This window comes from Agelaius phoeniceus, chromosome 2 (genome assembly GCF_051311805.1).
Source record: "Agelaius phoeniceus isolate bAgePho1 chromosome 2, bAgePho1.hap1, whole genome shotgun sequence".
Taxonomy (NCBI): Eukaryota; Metazoa; Chordata; class Aves; order Passeriformes; family Icteridae; genus Agelaius; species Agelaius phoeniceus.
In genome coordinates this window covers 96,708,990-96,721,285 of record NC_135266.1, presented here as the reverse complement: position 1 = coordinate 96,721,285, position 12,296 = coordinate 96,708,990, and the positions used below count along the sequence as shown (strand labels likewise).

At 36.5% G+C, this 12,296-nt stretch overlaps 2 protein-coding genes across 4 annotated transcripts in view; one reads left to right on the top strand and one right to left on the bottom strand.

Moving 5' to 3' along the window:
- DCBLD2 (discoidin, CUB and LCCL domain containing 2) overlaps nt 1–12,296 on the bottom strand; it is a 419,219-nt gene that overhangs the window by 338,189 nt on the left and 68,734 nt on the right. The window lies entirely within an intron of this gene.
- COL8A1 (collagen type VIII alpha 1 chain) overlaps nt 1–12,296 on the top strand; it is an 86,112-nt gene that overhangs the window by 17,584 nt on the left and 56,232 nt on the right. The window lies entirely within an intron of this gene.

Below are 12,296 nucleotides of genomic sequence, written 5' to 3'. Positions count from 1 at the left end.
CTGTACTAATACATAGGGTACTAATAATTCTGCACCCTAATAGCATTGCACAACATTCATAGCATATTAACATGAATCCTGAAGATTTAAATAGGTTGTCAAAAAATCACCACTCCAGACAAAAAGAAATAAAATGCAGAGCTAGGAGCACAGAAAGATCAGCTAGAGGATAGATATATCTAACAAAGCTGCTGCAGGCGCCATGTTTGCTTTCAAAGTACTAGAATTCCATTACAAAACAGTAACCAACATGGAACATAGTTCGTTGAGGTCATTTAAAGCCTGTCTGTTAAACAAATGATACCCCAGTTTTATTTTTTTTTTCCAAGGCTTCATATTTCTTATATATTTTCAGCAATTTTTGTCCTATCCGTCTCCTAAACCAGCACTTTGGACTGCTGAGAAATTCTTTGCTTAAAGCCAGAATTCTGATTTCAATAGGTTTCTGTAACTAATATTCCTTAAGTTACATTTCAGCTTCCAGTCAAGGTTTGCTGCACCAGTTTCTCTTTTGATGCGAGTCTGTACAGTACTGTACTGTACTGTACAGTACCTTGGATCTCAGCTAGAATGCACACCATGTCAAATGAGCAGTAAAAAACAATATAGCTCAACTTCCCCAAAGTAGGTTGAATCAAGAGTTTTAAGGATAATCAAAACCATATTTTTACCAGCAAGCAGAGCCAGTAAGTCATTGAAGCTATACAAGTATATTCATGTCCACATTGCACTTCATTAGAAAAAGAATCTCACACCCAGGAACACAAAAACTCAGAATATTGAATAATTGTGGAACGAAAAAAATGGAATACGGTGGTCTTTGCATGAGAAGCGCATCATAAAAGGGATTCCAGTAAAACAAGGTGATTCTTCAGACTTTGTATAAACTTTTTTATGCCTGTCTTAGCAGACATTGGAAAACTTGAAGGACTTTTTTACAGAGCAGTATTACTTACAGAAGAATTTATTACTTCTATTCTTTAGGTGAAACTTACTTACGTATTAATTGATATACAAATACTTGTAAGTATGGAAGTGCATGTATGTTTCCAGAAAAGCCTGTCACTGAATATTTAAGACCACCTGATAGTCTGTTGTAATGTCAATAGATAGGTGCCAGTCAATTTGATATTTTATGTCTACGGGTTATTCGACACATGAGAATACATCTGTGTAAATGCAACAGTATGTTCCTTATAGATGTTTATGTGCAAGTCTTTACAGTACTTGTGTCTAGACCAAATCTGAATTTAGACTGCTGTCACTGAGAGCAGAATCTGTCTTTGTACAGTTTCTTTCACGTTTATTTTATCTTAAATACTGGCTTTCTTTTCACTGCTAACTACAAAGGCTGATTTATCAATATAAGTGGAAGTTACCCGAATAGCAGCCAACATAGAACAGAGTCAACAGCAGTAATTCATGGCCTTCTTTAGTTTGTTGTGGTTTTTTAATGCTCAAAGCCTGTACAGGCAAGAAACTATTTTCTATACTGGAGATGGAAATACTACTCACCCCCTTGTAGAATACAAAGCTAAGAAATTAAATTTAAATTATTTAGTCAAAACTAAACACTTTCTTTATCTCAGAAAGGTAGCACTGCTAAATTCAGCCAACTTGTGGCTACCTGAAAAAGGGAATAATTTGATCGCATATGCCTGAAATCACATATTTTTAAGTCGTTCTAGCCACGGTGTAGGCATAACTTAACTGAATGATTCCACCATGCAGAGTTATTTCCCACATTCCTTTGTTAGTCCAGTGATGTAAAAAAATTCAGGAACTGGAAAGTCATATGATCCATAGAAAAGAGAATATTGTGGTTTCTAAGAAAATATTTATTACCGAGTAAGCTTTTTTGATTTATTAAATGATAGCTTCCCATCATAGTGGTTTTTGATATGGTGTTTGAAACCACAATGATTGTAAAAAGCCAGCACCTTATTTGTTTGAAGGCACTCACTTGTATTTTTTCTTAATAGAATATCAGTCCATAACAATGCCAAGTTCATAGAAGCTTGTCCAGGAATACATTTTGAAAAATTATTTTTTTCCTAGAGTGTCCATTAAGCCAGGGCAGGCACTGTGTCCCAGTGCTAGTCTTCTAACATTAGATTTATAGGATGTTATAATTAACAGCAGGTGATGGGCAGCACTACATGCACAGCAAGCAAAGTGAAAAGATTGGCAGTTAATAGCTACTTGTGAATCATCAAAGTTTTTCCTTGGATAAACTCAGTAGTAAACCTGATAGGTGTTCTGGCAATTGTTTTGGTTTGGGTTCTTTTTGTTTGGTTTGGTTTGTTTGCTTAAGTTGTTCTTTTATTCCACCACCACCCTTGATCCTTTTTCATATTAAAGATTAGGGACCATCTGTCTGTTTCTACAGTTGTGTCGCTTTTCCACTTCTGCATTTACTATCTATAAAGAGACAAATTATGCTTCCCTACTCACAGAGGACTTCCTAGAGGATTACAGACAAGTCTACACAAAATTTTGAAACTATGCAGATTTTTAAGAGACACTTGTGTCTCTATTATTCCAGCTCTTTCAAACTTGAGTTCTGTACAAATAACAGGAAAAAAAAAGGTTCAAAACACATACACCCTCCACTGCAACGTTAAGCAAAGCTGTGCTTCAGCTTAGGGCTAAAAAGGAAGAAGAAAGACACTGAAACACATGAATTGGCAAAACAAAAATATGTCCCAAATGAATTTTCCTTTGCGTTGCTAAACAAATACCATTTTTCTTCTTCAGTTGTGGGAATATAAACAAGGCAAGGTATGTTGGAAAAGGCAGTGACTTTGTTTAACCAATTGAAGGACACACATCCCATATCTAACAACAGATCTAAACTGCTATGAATAATTCTCAATGTACTAACCTGATGTGACCATGATATTTATGAGCTAATTATATCCTGTAACATATTGATTATAACACAGGAGTATTTTATTCTAATTAAAAAAACACATTGGTTTTGGATAACCTACTGTATATTCCTATGGCCACTAACGAATACTTTAAATGCACTAACTGGTAGAAAGATATAAAAAATAAATACTTAAAAAGAAAAAAATACTTAAAAGAAGAAATATTTAACAAGGAAAAAAAGTTGGTATTCAGGCTGTAGAAAGGATTGGAGATTTTTCGTAGATATTGTGCTAATGCTAATAGTCCATGATTTCCTCTACAAATAACTCTTATACATTAAAGTAATTTCTGCTGAAGTTTTTTTTAGTGTGTTTCTCCCCTCCTTTCATCCTCCCCACCTCAAAATACACTTGAATCAGTAACCCTAAAGTTCTTAGCACTATTATAGTAGAGAGCAATTGCTATTATTCTAGATTTACAGCAGGACCACATGGTGCAGTGGTGAATTTGTCCTACTTGCTACAGAGTTTGCACTTCATTAAAATCCACACAGCAGTGCTTATCTATAGCTGAGACAAAGCGTGGCCCAGGGGAACACTTGTTGCTCTGGGTAATTAATCAGAGGTGATGGGAAATTTTTCTTAGTGTTCCTGATAATCTCTAGGGCATCATCCAACTGTGAAATTTTGGTGTTACTGAAGTGGAAAGCAAGTTGCATCAGTAACTAGAACAGGCCAAGACATTTTTCACAAAGCACTTCACGACCTGGTGTCATCTGGCAAAGTTTCTTTCTCAGTACAGTCTTTTTTCAGAGCTGGAGCAGCAGTTCATTCCTGTTGAATATTTCACATGTATTCATGAAAAGTCCCTTCTTTTGGCAATCATAAGCATATTTTAAGAAAGGTTTTGCACATTCTTTAGGGTAAGATACCTTTTTAAAGGGCTTGAATCTATACTCAAAAAAAGTCTCTCAGCTCAGTAAACTTGCAATCATGTCCTCAATAGGAAATTCTTGATTTCACATGGGCCAGGGAGAAAATACATAAGGCTGTCAAAATGCTTGAAGATTCAAGCACATAGCTTGACACAGCTGGAAAATTTCCCCTTTATAGAGTGAGGCTCAAAGATAAGTTTTTAATTAGAAAAAGAAGAATCATTCCCTCCATCAGATGCTCAAACTCCAGGTTGTGTTAGTGAAAAAATAAAACCTTAAAAAAATAAAACCCAAACCAATAGCATCTTCTTGTTGTGGTTGCTAGGCATAGGTTTTCAAATTCATTTATGTTGAGACCAAACAGAAGTGTGTTGTTCTTACTGAAGTGCTTCAGGATAGCTAAACTTCTAGTGCATAAAAGAAGAAGGAAGTTTAAAAAGACTGAAAATATTTTCAGTTCAAAAGAAGAATCTTCCCCAACCCAAAGGACTATTCAAACATCAGTCAGGTCTCTTAGAAAAAGCTCAGTTATTTCAACAAGTGTTGGACAGAGCTGAAACTGACTCAGCAATTTTATTTCCATTTAGCTCTTCCAGGTACTTTATTATTACCAACTGTAAATGATGAATTAACATTTATTTCACATTTTTATAAACTATTCATTAGTTTAGCCCTTCTTGTCCTATACCTAAAGATTTTTTTCCAGCTATATTTAAAACAACATTATTTCAAGAGTTATAATACATACAAAATAATTGAATCATGAACAGTTATGGTATATAGGACAGAAGTTTACAGGCTAAATTTATATTGACCAATATTTAGGTGTTCCTCAGCATAGAGAACTGCTGAACAGATACTGATGGACAGGTTTATTGAAGCTCACAAAGAGAGCTAGCTGCAAGCTTCCTATTTCTTTTTTAGGCTGAATCTTGGCTCACAGTAAGTTTTTTTCTGATTAAGAACATTCTGTGTTACTGCTGGATGCTCTTGTTTTGAGTGTGTTGTACAAATTTCACTGAGACAGGAGCTAAATGCAAGCTCATTTTCTCAAATTACTAAATAGCATCATGAATCCTAGCTAATTCTGGACATTTCAAAAAAGTTTCTCATTGTGATGATTAATACAAGCTCTCCATAATAAATTCACAAAGGGATTAACAATTTTGTACTTTTAGCAAAAGTAACTGGATCTTAGCATTAATTGCCACCTTGAAAGTCTATCCTAAACAAGTCATCATAATGCCTCAGATCCAAAAGAGAATCAGTTCTCTTCTTAACAGGTAGAAACTTAGTTGGATGTAGCTTCTTGATACTATTTCTTCTAAATGAAAGTTCATGCTGGTATTGTGCTTTTAGAATGAGCTACATGTCACTGATTGAGTAAATTATGAAACGACATCTCTGGGGTCAGGGTACCATGCATGCCAAAGTCTGCCTTTCAAGTGCAGGACCTGGATGCATAATCTGTATGCACATTCACGAGGCACATAACTTTCCCTGAATACTTCAGTGATCAGCAGCAAGGTCACCCACTGCTTATGTAAGCCTGAGTACAATTTTTTTTGTGTCTCAATTTCTTTGTGTGAAAACATGCTGGTGATACACTCCTTAATATACGAGCTAGGATGATAAACTGGTTAGTGTTTGTGAAGTAATAGCATGTTGAAATCTGCTTAGCTCACCTCCCTGAACTCAAGGATAGAGCTATATGAATTCTCTCTCTTAAACAACTTACAGTCTTGCTGTTTGAGACAACCATATTGCTTAGATAAGCAATAAGATAAGGTTCAGCGTAACCTGCTGAACCTGAGATCTGATTCAGCTATCTCAGTCTGTGAATGGCTGGAGTTAAAGCAATGTATACATTTCATACCAGGGATAGAATTAAGTATCTCCCTGATGCTTTGTTTAATATTTATGCAAGTGTACACATGCTTATATATAGAATTTTCTTAATGGGGAGCTAAAATCAAAAGTCACATAGAAACAATACAAACTACACCAAATTTGGACTACAGAAATAAGGGAAAAGATGAAGGCTCTTTGCACAAATAAATTGCCTTAAACCTTGTGGGTGAACAGGACAACAAATCTTGTAGAATTTCCAATTCAACAAAAATATCCTTTCTATTTCTGTTCCCTTGATAAATGAATGAATACTACCAAGCCTGCTAGAGACAAATAGGGTAGTATGTGCTTGTCATGCTAACTAACATCCATATAGATACTGGGACACTTGCTGTCATTGTATCAGGAAAAATCTGTGATAGCAGGAGAACAAAGGAAATTCAAAGTCTCTTCAAAGATTGTTATGAAACTTTACAGATTTACTTGTACAGAATTACTCATATCACACCACCAAACAGTTGAGTATGACTGCCCCCAAAACTCTGCAGATAAACCCTGTAGAAACAAGCTGTATCTATATATATTTGCCTGAGTTTAATACTACACCTAGCTACAAATTTTCAAAGTTGGTTACAGAATATGCTGCACCTCAGACCCAATGGGTTAAAATAAATAATTATTAATATAATTTCTTTCAAAATAAGTAATTCCCAAATTAGAATATTTTGGAAATTAGTAGGAAAAGGAGCAGCTAAAGAGACCTGGATTATTCACAGAGTTAGACAAGATGGAAAACAATTAGATCATCTATCCCATTTTCCTCCCAATGCAGTATTGTTCCCTGCAGTACATTTTCTAATGCTTAGTTTTTGAAGTCCCTTCAGAAGGGAGATTCCAGCATTTCCTTTGGACACATACTGGCACACTGTCAGGCAGGTTTATCCTCCCTCTCTTCAATCAAGCATTTCCTGTCTCTTCTTACTTTATCTGCCACTTAAGAATTCTTCCTCCTCCTTAGTGCCAGAGCCCTTCAGGAATCCAGAAGGGACACGCTGCCTACAGAACAGATATTCCCAGAATAGGATATTTCACAGTATGGAAACCTGTAGCAGACAATTTTAGGAGAACATTCTAGTAGGCTCCTTTTGCTGGTCCTTGTGTGCTGCTGGGCAGGATGCACCTGAAAGGTACTTAACTACCTTGGAAGATTTTCAGTTCTTCAGTATGAATTTTGGGGAGAATATCTGTTGAAACCAAATGTTGTATGCCTCAGATCAGGTTAGAAGGACTGCTGAATGAACATCCTTCAGTGAAAAATGTCACTATGTCACTAGTGATTAGCCCCTTTAAATAAGTGAACATAAGAAAGAATGCTTTTTCTGCTTTCTGAAGAAAGCAGAAAAATACAGAGAAAAACATTGGCCCAGTGGAGACTGAATACAAACCCATCTGTGCTGGATGGATGTGCTCAGGAGAGCATCACATATAGGTACAATATTCACAGTAATGCTACAAACACAGTAGCCCACAGCAACTCATCCCAAGCAGTTCTCTTATTGACAGAGTAGTTGTGGAAAAAGATTTATTACCACTCAGCAGGCTGTGTGCAGACTCAGCATTGTGAAATCCTGGCATGTCTCAGTGAAGAGATCCCTCTGCAGTTCCTGCAAAAGCTGGTGGTTCCCAGGGAACCCCGGTTCAAATATGGTCTAAAGGTTTTAGACATCTGTATAGTCAGGTCAAGACAGGAATTTAAGCAGGGTTTGCTGAGTGGAAGTGTTAAGCTTGTCAGATTGCATAATACAGCGTTTTAACCTGAGCAGTCCCAGTCTGCTACCTTGATGACAACACTGTACTACAGGTCATGATAAATATCATTCTTGAACTAGAGGTTTAGCTTTGTCTTGAAAAAGCCTTGCCAGAATTATCAGGGATATTTTCTGAGAACAACAACAAATGTTAAATATCTTTTTGTTCTTCAGATTTGAGCAGGTGGCCTTCGTAGTCATAGGTCTTGCAAAACAGTTTGCAGCAGGGAAGAATTAAGTTTCCATTATCTAAGTCAAAAGACTGGCCAGATATAAAACAAAAATGACGAAAGAAGTTGGTTGTAATTTGGTCTGGGTCTTTGAAGGGATAGAAATATTCTTGGATGTGTCCTTTGTTTTGACACATTTATGTTGATTACAAATGGAAGGGCAGAGTTGGAGTATTATTTCCTCCAAACTGCCTCAGCCCCACTTTGTTCTAGTGTCTCTGACAGAATCCCTTTGACAGTGAATGAACTTTCTCTTTAAGTATAATTGTTCTTGGAGGTGTTTAAAGCATCCAAAAGAGAAAAAGAAATAATTCTACAAGTAATTTGTTAAAATCTGGAAAGTATCTATATCTTGTAACTTACACAAAGCAATGTAATTTTAATAAATCTTTTGCTGCTCTTTTTGAAAAAAAAAAAAAGTAGAGATCGAAAAGCTGCATCAGTAACTTATTTCATTTAAAATTCAGAGAGCTAAATCAGAGTCTTTTCTTTTGTGTTTTACTGAAACTGTCCTGGGTGCTGCTTTCTTCAGCACCAATTTCAGGAATGAAAGCTAATTAGTGAGAATAAAGCACATCTGGAGTGAAAAAAAAAAAAAAAAAACAGGTTAAAAATTAGATCTTTACACACTTCATTTGAAGAACTGTAGAAGCATTCAAAAAGGAGAAAAGCAGAACAAAAGTCCTGTGAAGTGCAAGATTTTTGTCCTGAATTACTGAAAATTGGATGATCATCAACTGACATCCAATTTCTATTTTAAAACATAGGTCAGTCTTACAAAAGGGGCTTTTTAAATTTTGATCTAAGTAGAAAAAGATATACTTGTTGTTTTGAAAAGAGGGGGAAAAAATTTAGAGTGTTTTGCTGCGCTCAATTATTAATTAGCAACACAGTAACCTTTGGTACCACCAGCACACAATGTTTCCTACTTCAGCTATGCACTCCCTGGGAGTGCAGGGGCAGTGAAGCTCCATTGGGCACATCTGCACAGCTTCAATGGGTGGTAAATTTGGGGTTTCAATTAATTATTTCCTAGTAAACTGTGGAAAGGCAGTTCCTGGGAAAGCAGTAGAAAACTTGTCCCATTTTAGTGCGCAAGCTTCACCCATGCCACAGAATGTTTTTGACAGCAAATGATGAGGCATCCTAAACTAAATTTTAAGTTGCGCCCTGACAGAAGGTGAAGTGAAGAACAACCATCCACCTCTAGTGAAGGTTATTTTTATAGACAGAATTGCAGCTTGGGCAAGCCTCCTCCTGTTAGGGCTTGAGGCAGTAGCTTCAGGGCAGAGACAGCACAGTAACAGTGCAAAGACCTTAAGATCAGCTCAATATTTGTGGTGAGATTAAAAAAATACCTTCTATTGAATCAACAGTCACAAGAACTGTGAAAAAGGAAAAAGGAGCAACTTAGACCTATGCATGGAAGTTACCATCTGTAGTATTTCCAGCTATTCAATCAAATGCACAGTTAGTCATAAAACTTAGTAAAAGAAGCGCAATTCCCTTGAAGAATCAGAGGGAAGAGAAATCTGAATCACAGGCTTTTTCTCCTATACAAGCAGCAAAACAGTCAGGTATTTGCCAACAATTGTATGAGGTCTATAAAATTGAAAAGAGGAGGAATTTTAGGTACTTGCACTATTTCCACTCCCACCCACAAAAAGCAAAAGCTTATTTTTTTCCTAATATACAGAAATCAAAGAACTTGTGTATCTATGAATTTAGGAATTTGTCATCAGAAAAACTAACAAAAAAGTAAAACCCAAAAGCCCAAATACCGCACAAAAATACCCAGGCACCACACATCCCCAAACACACCACAATCAGTTTGGTAGGTAGGTATGAAACAGAGATGTAGGTGGGCAATATAACACTAGTTAAAGCTATTTGATTTTCACCCTAGCAAAATAGGTGAAGTCTGTTTAATAAGCCATCATCTTTTAGAACACAGGAGGAACATTTCCTTGAGATGCATTTCCTGTTTTCCTCTCATTATTCTTTAGAATGGAGAGGGATGATGCCTCCTTTTCTGTCTGGGACAGATGGTTTCACAGCTTGAGCTACTACTTTGATAAAAGCAGAGGGGGAAAAAGCTTTCTAAGTCCAAATTCCCATGAATAAGCACATCAAGCATCTTCACAAATACTTCACAACAGCTTCCAAGCTTAGTGATGGCATTACTTTGAAACAGTGCATTGAAGAAGATGAAATCAAGTAAATACAACAAACTGTAATGTGTTTATAATATTTTTTCACATCTAAAATAACTTCTTTTTAATGCAATTATGTTGTTCCTGGAAAAGACTCACTGCAGAGACAGATTACAAGCTGCTTCATTCCCTTCTCCTTCAAAAGAACCTCTGTTCACCAGGAAAAACTCTTGTAAGGCAAATGACTTCTAATCCAGTTGTAGACAGCTTATTGACTCTGTATCACTGCATGTGTATGAACCACCTTCCTTATTAAGCCTTGGGGATTTTACATTGAGCAGAGCAATTGAAAACCTTTGTGGATAAGCAGTTGTCAGTATAGGTCTTCCAACAGAAGCCAGCTTGACATAAATCATTTCCATTTAAGTTTCAGTTGATATTCCATGCCATTTATTTCATGGATGCTGCCTCATCCCAACTCCTTTAGCTGCTCAACATCACAGAACCCAATCTACTAGAAGTACAAGTTGTGGCAAGCAGTAGAGACCATGAAAGCTGATGAAAAGCTTACTGCTGTTTGTGCTGTCCATTGCAGCACCAGCTCAGCCCACAGAGCTTGGTCAGGTATTTTAGCAATGCTGCGAAAACCACAGCCCTCCCAGCTTTGTAGACAGCTATACAAACCACTGTCACTCTTTGGGTGTGAATGATTGTTGACAGGACTGAACTGTGAGGAGCAGAAGGCAGTTTCTGATTATGGAGGTCACAGTCAAGTCCTCTAAAAAAAATTCCAGTGACTTCAGCTCCCACACAACGCAAACATACTGACTAATAACACTTGGTCTCCCTTCTCCATCAAATATGACACTTAAGTTCTGCCAGCCACCTAAGAGTTGCTAAAATAAATATGCAGTGCTACTAGCAGGTACTGTTTCCACTTGTTTCTCCCCCCGCCCCCCAGTTCCATGCTGTCAAGACAGTTTCTCAAAAAGAAAAAGAAACTCTGGGTTTTTTGACAGGGAAGGAAGACCTCAAATTTGTATCTGCTTTTTTAAATGTACCAAAGCATTTGCATTTACATTATGTAGTAATATTTGTCCAGTGAGTCTGACACATGATGTTCAGACTCCCTCTTTGTGTTGTCCATGTGACATGAACACTGCACTCAAATCAGAGAGATATATTTTATCAGATACACTGCTTTCTTTTCTTTAAGGGTATTTCGAGATACAAATTCTCTAAAAACTTACAGAAATATAAACATGCAGACCTGAACTCCAGGCCTGTTCTCACACAAGTTGTCTTTCTTTCCTTCCTTCTTTTTTAAACAATTTTGGTTTTATCCCATGATTTCATCCAGGTTTCACAATTGTTGTACTTTTGCGATATGTTTCTTAAAGCAAGTTCCCACTTCCATGGCAGGGTCTACTGAACATTTCAAATTGTGTTCCTGTTAAGCTATATGTAAATTTTTATGTGATAGTTCACTTTTGTTTTATTGGTTTAGTAGGGGAACTCAGAATATGCTTTTCTTATGAATGTCTAATACAAAGATTCCAGTGCAGAAACACAGCTAAAGCAGAAATGAGGATAAATTTAAAAAATACTAATGTATTTCTGCAGTTAATTCCTTAGCTGATTCATCTGATTTCTGACTGATTTCACAGGTCACTGGACTTGCCAACACATTTTTGCTCTGAGTCACTTCTTTGCCAAACCAAACAGAAAGGAAACAAACTTGTCTTTCTATCTCCACTGCTAAATACAAGACAGGGCAGGAAATAATTATGGAGACAACAAAAGGAGTACAAGTACTTTTACTTTCTGTGCATAAGCACACATGTACTCTTCCATGAAAGAAATAATTTAATGCATAAAATTTTGGAAAATATTTCAAAGCCAAAAATACTTGACTGTTTAGTTCTGAATCAGTTATTCTTTGTGGCACTTTAAATGTATACCTCTGAAACTAAAGAGCTTTATATTCCAAGCTAGATTCCCTAGTCCTCCATCAGATGCCAGTGCGATTCACAAACCTATCAATGTGACAATCCACCCTTCAAAGGGAAGAAAATTCTGCATTTAAACCAGAACACCCTGTTACTAGATACTCAGGTAATTTCCTATTATAAATGTAGCCAAAGCATCACACTACAACAAGTGCTTCCTGACAAAAGGCAGAAGTGCTCTTCATAATGTGATAGGAACAGATTATACAACAGCTTTCACATCATTTGTTGGGACACCGTTCACCATTTTCTATGGATATGAAGCTTTAAAAACATTAGCATTTATTTATTTCTACCCAGACTTCAGTGTGCTAAATGAAACAGACTGGTTTTTTGGCATCTGTAAGACCTTAAATTTATTAAAGGATGTATCTATGGTAAGTTCAAATGCTAACTCAATTAGGGTGTTTACACGGAGTCTTTGCACAATGTTTATG